The following is a 14,609-nucleotide window of genomic DNA, read 5'->3' on the forward strand; positions in this document are numbered from 1 at the left end:
ATTTTCCTATGATGTTGCTCTCAACAACAGCACGGTGAAGAACCAACACCCTCTCCCCTAATTGCTTCCTCATTTGAACACTGCCAAGGAGCAACCATATTCTCTAAGATTACAAACAAGAGGAACTCTGCAGATGCTGGAAATCCAATCAACTCACACAAAATGCTGGAGGAATTCAGCAGGCCGGCCAGGTAGCATCTATTGAAAAGAGTACAGTCGATGTTTTGGGCCGAGACGCTTCATCAGGACTGCTGAGTTCCTCCGGCATTTTGTGTGTGACTCTAAGATTACAACCTGATTCACACCTGAGAAATGAATGAACGGAAGATAGCATTCAACACCTCCACTGGTCACTGTGAGTACCTCTTGATGCCCTTTGGTATGGCCAATGCCCCTGCTGTTTATCAGGCCCTGATCGATGACGAGCTCCAGGACATGTTGAATCAGTTTGTTTTTGTAAAACATAGAATGCAGGCAACACTCAGCTGATCAGGAGATATTTCTGAAAAGAGAAAAAGAGGAAATGTTTATTGTCACAGGATACATTCTTATCCATTCCCGCTCTCACCAGGAAAACATCCAGCATGTCCGGAACGTTCTCAGATGGCTCCTCGTGAACATCCTTTATGCCAAGCCAGAGAAGTGTGAGTTCAACAAAGAGCAGGTGCCATTATTGGGATCCATCCTCAAATGAACTCATGTAAAGTTCAGGCAGTCACGGAGTGGCCCAAACCATCTATGGGCAAACAGGTGTGATACTCCATAGGTCATAGAGTCATAAAGAAGTATAACACAGATACAGGCCCTTCAGCCCATCTAGTCCATGCCAAAATGGAAGACAGCATTTGGGTTTGCAAACTTTTTCTGCCACTTCATCACAAAAGCACCAGAGGTGGGCGATGGGTAGACAAAAAGATAAGATGAGAGAGGGAAAAGGGGATGGGGAATGTTGAAGGAGGTGGGGGCACTCCCAGAATTTCGAGAAATCGATGTTCATGCCATCAGCTAGGAAGCCACCCAAACGGAATATAAGGTGTTGTTCCTCCAGCCTGAGTGTGGCCTCATTGCGATAGTGGAGGAGGCCATGGATGGATGTATCAGAATGGGAGCGGGAAGTGGAATTAAAATGGGTGGCCACTGGGAGATCCCACTTATTCTGGTGGACGGAGCATAGGTACTGGGCGAAGTGGTCTTCCAATTTACGTCGGGTCTCACCGATCTAAGTGTGGCCACACTGGGAGCACCGGTCACAGTATATGAGCCCAACAGACTCACTGGTGAAGTGTTGCCTCACCTGGAAGGATTGTTTGGATGCCTGAATGGTTGTAAGGGAGGAGGAGTAGGGGCAGGTGTAGCACTTGTTCTGCTTGCAAGGATAAGTGCCAGTAGGGAGATCAGTGGGGAGGGACAAATGGACAAAGGAGTTGCATAGGGAGCGATCCCCGTGGAAAGCAGAAAGTGAGGTGAGGGAAAGATGTGCTTGGTGGTGGGGTCCCGTTGGAGATGGTGGAAGTTCCAGAGAATTATGTGCTGGATGTTGAGTCTGATGGGGTGGTAGGTGATGACAAGAGGAACCCTATCCCTGGTAGGGCAGCGGGACGATGGGGTAAGGGTAGACGTGCGTGAAATGGAAGAGATGCAGTTGAGGGCAGATGGTGGAGGAAGGAAAGCCCCTTTCTTTGAAAAAGGAGGACATCTCCTCTGCTCTGGAATGAGAAGCGTCATCCTGAGAGCAGGTGCAGTGGAGACGGAGGAATTCAGAGAGTAAGGAGAGGACCTGCAGAGCAAGACAACATATTAGGTGGAAAAGGAGAGCGTGTAGGGCTGCCAGCAGCAGGTCCTCTCTACTAAAAATGTTCAGGGTGGAAATCTACCCCATACACATCAACAAGGAGCAAAATGTCAGCCTACCTTTCTCTGAAGAGATTTTCCCTGAGGTATATCTCAAGAACAGCCACAAAGCAGTACACTTGATGATAACGTGGCTCACGATGGAATGCATTTCTTCATCTTTAAGCCTATACCAAATGATGCTGAAGACATCAGGGCTATATTACAGAACACAATTGCATTGAGGAAATAATGGATAATCGTTACCCAAATACAAACGAAGGCATCTGCTTGGAAGGAGCAGCAGGCAGTTCATACATATCAGTTCTTGAGAACTCAGGGCTTCCCATTCATGCACATAGCCATGAGCAACAACCACATCAGTTTGAATGTGTCACTGAGAATCTTCAGATACATAGGATCTTCACAGGTTTATTACAACTTGAGCTGGTAAGTCTCATTCATCTGCAAATGTATCTTTGAAATATCATACCAGATAAAGGGCTCCTCAGAGAACACATTAGGGAACTGGAACTGCAGCTCAATGACAAGAGAAAATCTGCAGATGCTGGAAATCCAAGCAACACACACAAAATGTTGAAGGAACTCAGCAGGCCAGGCAGCATCTATGGAAAAGAGTAAATAGACGACATTTCGGGCATTGGTGCCACCTATTTCAATGCCACTTCCCATTCCCATTCCAACATGTCAATTCATGGCCTCCTCTACTGCTGCGATGAGGCCATACTCAAGATAGAGCAGCAATACCTTATACTCCGTCTGGGTGGTCTCAAACCTGATGGCATGAGCATCAGTTGCTGGAACTTCTGGTAATGGCCCCCCTTTCACTATTCCCCATTCCTGTTTCCCTCTATCACCTTATCTCCTTACCTGCCCATCACCTCCCACTTCCCTTTCTTTCTGGGTCTTCTATCCTCTCCTACTTCTCTGTGGATCAATTCCAAGAAGACTCAGATCATCTATCAACCGTCACCAACTGAGACAAATCTGATAGAACCATCAATTCAACTTAGAACCATAGAACCATAGAAACTACAGCACAGAAACTTGGCGAGATAACCCTGGAAAACGTGGACCACTTTCCATATCTTGGAAGTCACCTCTCCTCCAATGTCGACCTTAATGACGAGATCCAACATCGTCTTAAATGCGCTGGAGCAGCTTTTGGACATCTCTGAACAAGAGTCTTTCATGATCGTGACATCCGAACAGACACCAAAATGTTAGTGTACAAAGCAGTGGTAATCCCAACGCTCCTGTATGCATCAGAAACCTGGACAACATACCAACAACATCTGAAGGCACTTGAAAAGTTCCATCAACGCTGTCTTTGAAACATCTTAAATATCAGCTGGGAAGATAGAAGAACCAACGTCAGCGTGCTAAATGAAGCAAAAACAACAAGCATTGAAGCCTACGTCATCAAGAACCAACTAAGGTGGAGCGGTCATGTTGTTCGGATGAAAGACGAACATCTGCCGAAACAAATCTTCTACTCCCAGCTTAAAGAAGGCGTAAAAGAGGCGGACAACAGAAGATATTCAAAGACATCCTAAAAGCCAACATGAAGAAATGTAACATCGACATCAACAATTGGGAGACCAATGCCAAGGACAGGAAACTCTGGCAAGCCATCATCTGAGAAGGAACAGCAACTTTCGAAGCCAACAGATGTGCAGAATTAGAAGAAAAGAGAAGAAAATGGAAAGAGAGGCAGCAACAACCAAAGCCCGATCTGCCATCTGGAACTAACTGTCCTGAATGCGGAAGAACTTTCAAAGCCAAGATTAGACTCATAAGCCACTTGAGAGCCCATAAGTAGATCAACAGAATGAAGACCATCATCCTCGACCTCGAGGGATAGCCACGACGATGACCCTCTCCTATCGGATTGCAGCCCTTTATCTCTTGCACCAATCAACTTCCCAGCTCTTTACTTCAGCCCTCACCCCTTCCAGTTTCACCTTATCACCTACCAGCTTGTGCTTATTTCTTCCCTTCCCCCACCTTCTCACTCTGACTTCTCATCAATTTTTCCAGTCCTGATGAAGGGTCTCGGCATGAAACATCGACTGTTTACTCTTTTCCATAGGTGCTGCCTGGCCTGCTGAGCTCCTCCAGCATTTTGTGTGTGTTGCTGCTCGAAGACCTTCGACTCCTTTGGGAAACTGAGGAGTTGATAGATAGGAGCTACAGGGCGGTCGTCACCCCTAATTTTTAAGAGGCAGGTAAATGGGTGACTGTCAAGAGAGGAAAGGGAAATGGACAGCCTGTACAGAGTATCCCTGTGGCCATTCCCCTCAATAATAAGTACACTCTTTTGGATACCGTTCAGGAGTATGACCTACCAGGGGAAGCCACAGCGAATGGGTCGCTGGCATTGAGTCTGGCACTGTGTCTCAGAAGGGAAGAGGGTAGAAGAGGACTGCAGTAGTGATAGTGGATTCTATAGTTAGAGGAGTAGACAAGGTATTCTGTGGATGTGATAGAGGCACTCAGTTGGTATGTTGCCTCCCCGGTGTCAGGGTCAGGAATGTCTCGATGGGGAAGGATGGGGGGAAGAAACCAGAAGTCTTGCTGCATATTAGCATAGCTAGGAAAAGTGAGGATGTCCCGAAGATAGAATTTAGGGAGCTAGGGAGAAAACTGAAAAGCAGGACCTCCAGGATAGCAATCTCTGGATTGCTGCTGGAGCCACTTGCCAGTGAGGGTAAGAATAGGATAACTTGGCAGATGAATGTGTGGCTGAGAATCTGGGTGCAGGAGGTAGCGGTTCAGATATCTGGATTATTGGGTTCACTTCTAGGGCAGGTATAACCTGTTCAAAGGAGACGGGTTACACCTAAACCTAAGGGGGACCAATATCCTTGCAGGCAAGTTTGCGACAGCTGTTATGGAGGCTTTAAACTAATTTGGCAGGGGATGCGAATTGGAGTGATAGGGCTTTTGGTTTACAAGCAGAGGCAGTGTGTAGTGAGGCTGTCAGGAAGGGCAGGCTGTTGATAGGGCAAATTTGCAGTCAGTGAGATGAGTTGCAGTGTAAATGGGGGACAAAATCGAAAGGTGTGATGGATGCTGGATTAAAGGTATTATATTTGAATGTACACAGTATTGGGAATAAGGTAGCTGGGTCTTATAGCACAGTTAGAAATTGGCAGGTATAACATTGTAGGTGTTACTGAGTCATGGCTGAAAGAAGATTATAGTTGGGAGCTTAACATCCAAAGATACACATTGTATTGAAAGGACAGACAGGTCGGGAGAGAGGGTGGAGTGGCTCTTTGGTAAAAAATAAAATTAAACTCTTAGGGAGAGCTAACGTTAGATTGCAAGCTGTAGAATTTTTGTGGGTAGAGTTAAGAAACTGTAATGGTAAAATTACCCTGATGGGAGTTACATACACGCCTCCAAACAGTAGCAAGGATGTGGATACAAATTACAACGAGAGATAGAAAGACATGTCAAAAGGCCAATGTTACAATAGTCGTAGGGGATTTCGATATGCAGGTAGATTGGGAAAGTTAGGTTGGTGCTGGATCCCAAGAGAGAGAACTTGTAGAAAGGATTTTCAGAAGGCCATTGACAAGGTGCCACACATGAGTCTGCTTAACAAGGTAAAAACCCATGGTATTACAAGGATGTTGCCTGGATTGGGAAGCATACCTTATGAAAACAGGTTGAGTGAACTTGGCCTTTTCTCCTTGGAGTGAAGGAAGATGAGAGATGACCTGATAGTGATGTATAAGTTGATGAGAGGCATTGATCGTGTGGATAGTCAGAGGCTTCTGCCCAGGGCTGAAATGGCTGCCACAAGAGGGCACAGGTTTAAGGTGCTGGAGAGTAGGTAAAGAGGAGATCTCAGGGGTAAGTTTTTCACGCAGGGAGTGGTGAGTGCGTGGAATGGGCTGCTGACAACAGTGGTGGAAGTGGATACGATAGGGTCTTTTAAGAGACTCCTGGACAGGTACATGGAGATCAGAAAAATAGAGGGCTATGGGTAACCCTAGTAATTTCTGAGGTAGGGACATGTTCGGCACAACTTTGTGGGCCAAAGGGCCTGTATTGTGCTGTAGGTTTTCTATGTTTCTATACTAGCATGCATAGAGGATTAGCTGATTGGCGGGAGGCAAAGAGTTGGAATAAAGGGAGTTTTTTCTGATGAGCTGCTGGTGATTAGTGGTGTTGTCCAGGGGTTGGTGTTGAGACCTCTTCTTTTTATGTTGAATATCAATGATTTGGGTGATGGAATTGTTGGCTTTGTGGCCAAGTTTGTGAATGATACAAAGATAGGTGGAGGGGCAGGCAGTAGGTAGTCCTGAGGAAGCAGAGAGACTGCAGAAGGATTTAGACAGATTAGGAGAATGGACAAAGAAGCAGCAGATCGAATACAGTGTTGGGAAGTGTATGGTCATGCACTTTTATACAGGAATAAAAGCTTTGACTATTTTCTGAATGGGGAGAAAATTCTAAATTCTGAGGTGCAAAGGGAATTGGGAGTCCTCATGGGGGATTCCCTAAAGGTTAGCTTGCAGGTTGAATCAGTGCTGAGGAAGGCAAATGTTAGCATTCATTTTGAGCGGACTAGAATATAAAAGCAAAAATGTGTTTCTGGGACCATCAGAGCCTGCAATTTACAGCATGGAGATCATTTGAGTGATCCGGCACCTTGTTGGCTCCGAGAAAATTCTGGGATGCGAGTGCATACTCGGACTCAATGCGAAGAAACTTTGAGACGGGGCCGATGGTCAACTCCGTTTCACCGTTTAAAGCATCCATTAATCATCAATTTAAGTGTCGAGGGAGACTGAGACATCGAGGTGAATGCAGAGGGTGAGTGAGTTTCAGCGCTGACTGCCTGCCTTTTGATCACTGCTGAGAAGGAGTCTGTGAGCGGCCTATCACTGTGTGGCTCGCTGTGGCAGGTGGGCAGACCTCTCTGCCTCGTGTGCTGTCCCGCTTTTTCAATGAATGTCGGTGATACCAAAGGATGGTATCCTGGTTCTGCATTTTTGGATTGGAGTATTGCATTTATGGACTGTGGACTTATGGTTTGTATATCTTTTTTTTAAATCGCCTGTTCCTTTTCTGTTTCATTGTGTCAGGGGAGGCTGTTTGAGGGGGTTGATATTCTGTTCGTGTTCTATCAATATTTTGAGCAGGGGAGGGTTTTTTGGGGGGGGGGGTCAATGTTCCTATTCTTTTTTGTACGGGGTGGGTGTGTTTGATGTTCCTCTCTGAATGGTTTTCACGTTCTTTCTTTGTGCAACCCTTAGGTTCAGCTAGTGGCTTAATCTAGGGTAAGACAGCCTCCGGCCCGGCCAAACTTGAGAAATCTTGTTTGTGTCATAGTGGGGGCGTTGGACCCAAATGGGAGGCACAGTCACTGAAGTACAAAGAACAGGACTAGGTTAGTCAAGAAAGCAAGGGAAGTGGGGAAGAAAGGATGCTGGACATGACACAGGCCCTGGGCAAGACAAGGATACAGGGCCTGGGCTAGGACTTGACTAGGATAGCGAAACGAGGACATGAGACTTGAAACTAGGAACCTGGGCCTGGACTCCGAGCCAGAGACTGGGCAAGGACCCAGAACCTGGGACTTGACTCAGGCTCGGACTCCAGAACTAGGTGAGGGCAAGACGTGGCTACAGGACGAGGAGAGGAAACAGGACTGGACGTGAGACTCCTGGACAGGACAAGGGAACTCCAGCACTGGGCTGGGCAAGGTACTCCTGGGCTGGGCGAGACACATGGACAAGACAAGAACACAAAGCCATGGTTTAGACAGGACAAGGTTCTTGGATCGTGGCTGGGACTGGACGAGACCCCAAAGCTTTAACTTGGTCAAGGGAGACAAGAACCCAGAGCCTTGGTAATCTTGAGAGACAGGAACATGGAACACAGAGCCAGGACCCCTCCTTGGAAACAGGACATAGGGCCAGGACTTATACACAGAATGCAGAATACAACAAGACAGTTCCCAACACAAGGTAGCGGCAAATGGCCGGACCTACCTAGCAAAGGCCTGGATACAGACGGTTCCCCCAACACAAGGTAGCAGCAAACAGCCAGACCTACCCAGCAAAGGCGAGGACACAAAGACAGATCCCAACACTAGGTAGTGACAAATGGCCGGACCTACCTAGTGAAGGTGTAGACACAGAGACAGTTCAAAACAACGATAGACAGTTCCTTATCTTGCTCTGGCAATTGACCTAGACAGCAGTGCAGACAAGGCAGGGCAAGGCAAGGTTTCAGACACACATTGCAGGGGATGGCAAGACTTCAGGAGGCAGGGGCAGAGGGATTCAGACAGGGGGTGAGAACAGGAACAATCCAGCAGCCAGAGGCTGAATCCTGAAGCTACTTATGAAGCCAGCACAAATGGGAATCAGCTGCCTCAACAAAAACTGGGGAAAACTGGAAAACCCGGAACAAGGAGCATGGACCGGACCGTGAATCGGAATGCAGATTTCACGGACCGGACCATGACAGTCTGGATGGATGCTGCATGATGTGCTCTCCTGTTACAAATCAGTACCACGAAATAACAAACAGTACACAATATGCAATTAAATGATTGAGCTTTATAATTCTTAATTTGACAATAGGGTTAGTAAAGAAACAAAAAAGAAAAAGGCCCTATTCTCATGAAACGGTCTAATGTGCAACATTGGAGCTCACTGTTTTCCCGACTGTTCATTCTTCATCGATTTCCCCCGGGCGTCATCGACTCCCGACCCCATTCTAAGTCCACTCTGTCCTGCAGTCTACGACTTCCTCGTTCTGGCATCTTCCCTTTCCATCTTTCACCGAACAAAAGACCGCGAAAACCTTCTTTCAGGCACACAAGAAAGAAAAACACTTCCCCTCATTTGTCAGAGCACATTCCAAAGCCTCTGTTATCTCTAGACATGAGCCAAACACTGCGCTACAGAGAAACCATTACATTAAAAGTGAAACCTTTTCCAGGGCGTTACATTTATTTCATGGCTACCTGGAGAAGACAAATTTTAGAGTTGTATATGGATAAATGCTTTGATAATAAATGAACCTTTGAACCTTTGAATACTGTAAAGATATTGTTTAATTAAGGATTCTTTGTATGCTTACATAATTCAATACAGGTTATATGTACGAAGTACATGAATGGCATATGTCATTACACTGCCACATTATATGTGAGCATCTCATTAAAGTAAGAAGAAGTAGACAAGTTATCCTCAGCTCCTGTGTTTTTCTTTTGATTTGTTTCTGGAGCTACAAAACTCTACAGCCTTCATGAGTTGCTAGGATGGCAAAGGCGGCATATAGCATCCTTGCTTTTATTTGCCAAGGTACTGAGTTTGTAGAGTCTCGAAGTTATGTTGCACCTTTATAAAACTCCAGTTAAAAATCTGGAGTATTACATTCATTTCTGGTCACCCCATTATAAGAAGGATGTGGAGGCTTTGCAGATGGTGCAGAAGAGGACTGCCAGGATGTTGACTGGAGTAGAGGGCCTATGCTATATGGAGAGGTTCAACAAACATGGGCTGTTTTATTTGGAGTTATGGGCGGTTAAGGGAGATTTTATAGATCATGAGGGACTAAAACTAGAGGGCTTGCATTTGATGTGACAGTGCATGTGAGAGGGAGGGTAGGAAAGGGACTTGTTATGCTGTTATTGCCTTGTTATGTTTTTTGCTCCATGTTAGGCACCATTTTGCATGGCAGGATGATGCCAGTGAACCGTGACGACATTCCGCAGGCTACGTACAAAGCTTCTAAATATGCCTCTTCTGAATTACACTCACTGCAATCTGCAGCGTGTAGTTTCCCTTTAAGTAATGCACTTTTGACCCAACTTAATGAACTACAGATTTCACAGTCCCTCTGAAGGACTCAGCGGACTTAACTCACAAGCAAGTAGGTATGGCACCTTAAAGCAGATGAAGGTTCATTGCCATGGCCAGAAGTGAGGCAGGAGTGGGTGGGACTCCCAAACCAGGCTGAAACATGGAGGGATGTCCACTCTACCTACCATCTTGTTAGCAACCATTCAGTCACTAGAGAACAAGACTGAGGACCTGAGGGCAAGATTGCTGTATTGAGGCAATGAGGAATTGTTGTGTTCTGTGCTTTACCAAGATATGGCTGACTCTGAGCATGCCAGATTCAGCAATCAGACCTGAAGGCTTCTTGATCACAGGATGGACCAAACCGCTGATTCCGAAAAGGCAAAAGGTGGGGGTATGTGTTTCAAGATAAACCCTCCATGGTGCGCCGACGTGGCGGTTTTGTCAAACTTGTGTTCCCCAACCTGGAACACCTAACAATCAAACGCTGGCCGTTCTATTTATCAAGAGAGCTCTGAATGTAATCAGGTACTTGAGATACTGTGCATGCTGAAGCAACACGATGCAACTATAGCTGACAAGAGAAGTCAAAGCCAACATAAAAGCCAAAGAAAAGGCATATAATAGAGCAAAAATTAATTCAATTATTCAATTAAAACCATTATTAACACATTTTTAAAAAAGTAATTGTGGTAAACTATCACTACAATCAAAGAAGAAGCAAGCAATGGCAAAACGAATTTGCAGGATGTGACCTGCTGGTGTGCTGCAAAATCGAGGCACTTGGAGTAGAAGCCCTGCTGGTTGGAGTGAATGATTTGGAGGGGAGAAGATGGGACAGAAGAGTTCCAATGCCCATACAAATAACCTGGGTACAAGGCTGGATTGCTCTACACTCTGAGCCAAATTGGAGAGGTCGTGAATGGCTTCTTTGGCAGCGAAATCCAGGTCCGAAGCAAATTGATGTGTGGAATGTTCAAGGCCTGGAGTGATTCGCCGCATCAAGGTCTGGGTCCTATTGTGAGGTTCAGTCCCCTGTTTGGACAATTTAAGTGCCGGCCCATATAGACTGGAAAGGCGGGATGTATGAAGTTGTTTGAGGTTGGATTGCTCTGGGTGCCGTGCCGATCTGGAGAGGTCGAAAATGGTTCCTTCAGCAGTGAAATCTAGGCCAATAGTGATTTGCCGGTGGTGGGGCTTGGGCCCTAATGTGAAGCTCAGACAATTTAAATGCCACCCCAGATAGTCTGGGGGCTTCTCCTTTCACAATGCTAAGGCTGTGATACTGCTCCCGACTGATGTGCTTTGTGTCTGGGAACTTTACAATGCTGTGGTTGTTGCTTGCTTCAATTGTTTATACAGTATGACTTGTTTTGTGTTCTTTTCTCTTTCTCTGTGAGCACTGAAGGGATGGTCTTATTTTTTTAATTGGGTTCTTTTGGGTTCCTTGCTTTGCAACTGCCTGTAAGCAAACAAATCTCTAGGTTGTATAATTTATACATCTTTTGATGATAAATGCACTTGGCAGCTTTGAAAGTTTAATAGGAAATTAGAGAATTGGGAAGCTTTTAAAAACCAGCAGAATGCAATTAAAAAAGTCACAAAGAAAGAAAAGATGGAATACGAAGGTAAGCTAGCCAATACTATTAATGAGGATACCTAAAGTAGGAGCAATCTCAATAGCTCTCCACGTGGCTTTAGACCAGCTCGATAACACAAACACCTAGGTCAGGATGCTGTTCATTGACTATAGCTCAGCATTTAATACCATCATTCCCACAATCCTAATTGAGAAGTTGCAGAACCTGGGCCTCTGTAACTCTCTCTGCAATTGGATCCTCGACTTCCTAACCGGAAGACCACAATCTGTGCAGGTTGGTGATAACATATCCTCCTCGCTGAAGATCAGCACTGGCGCACCTCAGGGGTGTGCGCTTAGCCCACTGCTCTACTCTCTATATACACATGAATGTGTGGCTAGGCATAGTTCAAATACCATCTATAAATTTGCTGACAATACAACTATCATTGGTAGAATCTCAGGTGGTGACAAGAGGGTGTACAGGAGTGAGATATGCCAACTAGTGATGTGGTGTTGCAGCAACAACCTAGCACTCAACGTCAGTAAGATGAAAGAGCTGATTGTAGACAATCAGCAAGAAGGAAGGGCAAGACTGTCATAAGGAGGTGGCTGGGAATGGATCCAAGTGCAAGACAGACACTGAAGTACTAGGGACAGGACTAGGATACAGGACGAGGGCAAGGATATGGACAGGAAACAGGACTGGACAAGAGAGCTAGGGGCCCAGGTTTGGACTCCGAGCCAGAGACTGGAGAAGGACCGAGTACCTGGGTCTTGCCTCTGGCTCGGACCACAGAATTAGGCAAGAACGAGGCTTGGCTGGCAGGCAGGACGAGGCTGGAGTCTTAGAGACTTGAGGCGAGGCTTGGCAGGAGGCAGGAGGCTGGAGGCTAGAGACTTGAGGCGAGGCGAGGCTGGAGGCAGGAGACTTGAGGCGAGGCGAGGCTGGAGGCAGGAGACTTGAGGCGAGGCGAGGCTGGAGGCAGGAGACTTGAGGCGAGGCGAGGCTGGAGGCAGGAGACTTGTGGCGAGGCGAGGCTGGAGGCAGGAGACTTGTGGCGAGGCGAGGCTGGAGGCAGGAGACTTGAGGCGAGGCGAGGCTGGAGGCAGGAGACTTGAGGCGAGGCGAGGCTGGAGGCAGGAGACTTGAGGCGAGGCGAGGCTGGAGGCAGGAGACTTGAGGCGAGGCGAGGCTGGAGGCAGGAGACTTGAGGCGAGGCGAGGCTGGAGGCAGGAGACTTGAGGCGAGGCGAGGCTGGAGGCAGGAGACTTGAGGCGAGGCGAGGCTGGAGGCAGGAGACTTGAGGCGAGGCGAGGCTGGAGGCAGGAGACTTGAGGCGAGGCGAGGCTGGAGGCAGGAGACTTGAGGCGAGGCGAGGCTGGAGGCAGGAGACTTGAGGCGAGGCGAGGCTGGAGGCAGGAGACTTGAGGCGAGGCGAGGCTGGAGGCAGGAGACTTGAGGCGAGGCGAGGCTGGAGGCAGGAGACTTGAGGCGAGGCGAGGCTGGAGGCAGGAGACTTGAGGCGAGGCGAGGCTGGAGGCAGGAGACTTGAGGCGAGGCGAGGCTGGAGGCAGGAGACTTGAGGCGAGGCGAGGCTGGAGGCAGGAGACTTGAGGCGAGGCGAGGCTGGAGGCAGGAGACTTGAGGCGAGGCGAGGCTGGAGGCAGGAGACTTGAGGCGAGGCGAGGCTGGAGGCAGGAGACTTGAGGCGAGGCGAGGCTGGAGGCAGGAGACTTGAGGCGAGGCGAGGCTGGAGGCAGGAGACTTGAGGCGAGGCGAGGCTGGAGGCAGGAGACTTGAGGCGAGGCGAGGCTGGAGGCAGGAGACTTGAGGCGAGGCGAGGCTGGAGGCAGGAGACTTGAGGCGAGGCGAGGCTGGAGGCAGGAGACTTGAGGCGAGGCGAGGCTGGAGGCAGGAGACTTGAGGCGAGGCGAGGCTGGAGGCAGGAGACTTGAGGCGAGGCGAGGCTGGAGGCAGGAGACTTGAGGCGAGGCGAGGCTGGAGGCAGGAGACTTGAGGCGAGGCGAGGCTGGAGGCAGGAGACTTGAGGCGAGGCGAGGCTGGAGGCAGGAGACTTGAGGCGAGGCGAGGCTGGAGGCAGGAGACTTGAGGCGAGGCGAGGCTGGAGGCAGGAGACTTGAGGCGAGGCGAGGCTGGAGGCAGGAGACTTGAGGCGAGGCGAGGCTGGAGGCAGGAGACTTGAGGCGAGGCGAGGCTGGAGGCAGGAGACTTGAGGCGAGGCGAGGCTGGAGGCAGGAGACTTGAGGCGAGGCGAGGCTGGAGGCAGGAGACTTGAGGCGAGGCGAGGCTGGAGGCAGGAGACTTGAGGCGAGGCGAGGCTGGAGGCAGGAGACTTGAGGCGAGGCGAGGCTGGAGGCAGGAGACTTGAGGCGAGGCGAGGCTGGAGGCAGGAGACTTGAGGCGAGGCGAGGCTGGAGGCAGGAGACTTGAGGCGAGGCGAGGCTGGAGGCAGGAGACTTGAGGCGAGGCGAGGCTGGAGGCAGGAGACTTGAGGCGAGGCGAGGCTGGAGGCAGGAGACTTGAGGCGAGGCGAGGCTGGAGGCAGGAGACTTGAGGCGAGGCGAGGCTGGAGGCAGGAGACTTGAGGCGAGGCGAGGCTGGAGGCAGGAGACTTGAGGCGAGGCGAGGCTGGAGGCAGGAGACTTGAGGCGAGGCGAGGCTGGAGGCAGGAGACTTGAGGCGAGGCGAGGCTGGAGGCAGGAGACTTGAGGCGAGGCGAGGCTGGAGGCAGGAGACTTGAGGCGAGGCTGGAGGCAGGAGACGAGGCGAGGCGAGGCTGGAGGCAGGAGACGAGGCGAGGCGGGGCTGGAGGCAGGAGGCTGGAGAATTGAAGCTCCACCTGGGCAGGGCGCGGTAGTCCTGGGCAGGGCGTGGATCTTTACCTGACGGAGGCAAGGGACAGGAAGGGACAGAACCAACTGCAGGTAATGGTAAGATGGCCTGGTTTACCCGATGGAGGCAAGGGACAGAGCCAACTGCAGGTAATGGCAAGATGGCCTGGCTTACCTGATGGAAGCAGGGGACAGGAAGGGACAGAACCAACCGCAGGTAACGGCAAGACGGCCTGGCTTACCTGACGGAGACAAGGAACAGGAAGGGAGCTAGGTACAGGTGGCTCCAGGACAAGACATCAAGACAAGGCAAGGCTTCAGGCAATGCAAGGCAAGACAGAACTTCAGGCGAGGCGAGAGTAACCGGCAAGACAAGGCAAGGATACAGGCAATGCAAGGCGAAACGAGAACTTCAGGTGAGGCAAGAGTTACCGGCAAAACAAGGCAAGGGTTCAGGTGAGGGAACAGAAGGCAGAGAAAGGCATACA

The sequence above is a fragment of the Mobula birostris genome, chromosome 5 (genome assembly GCF_030028105.1).
Source record: "Mobula birostris isolate sMobBir1 chromosome 5, sMobBir1.hap1, whole genome shotgun sequence".
NCBI lineage: Eukaryota > Metazoa > Chordata > Chondrichthyes > Myliobatiformes > Myliobatidae > Mobula > Mobula birostris.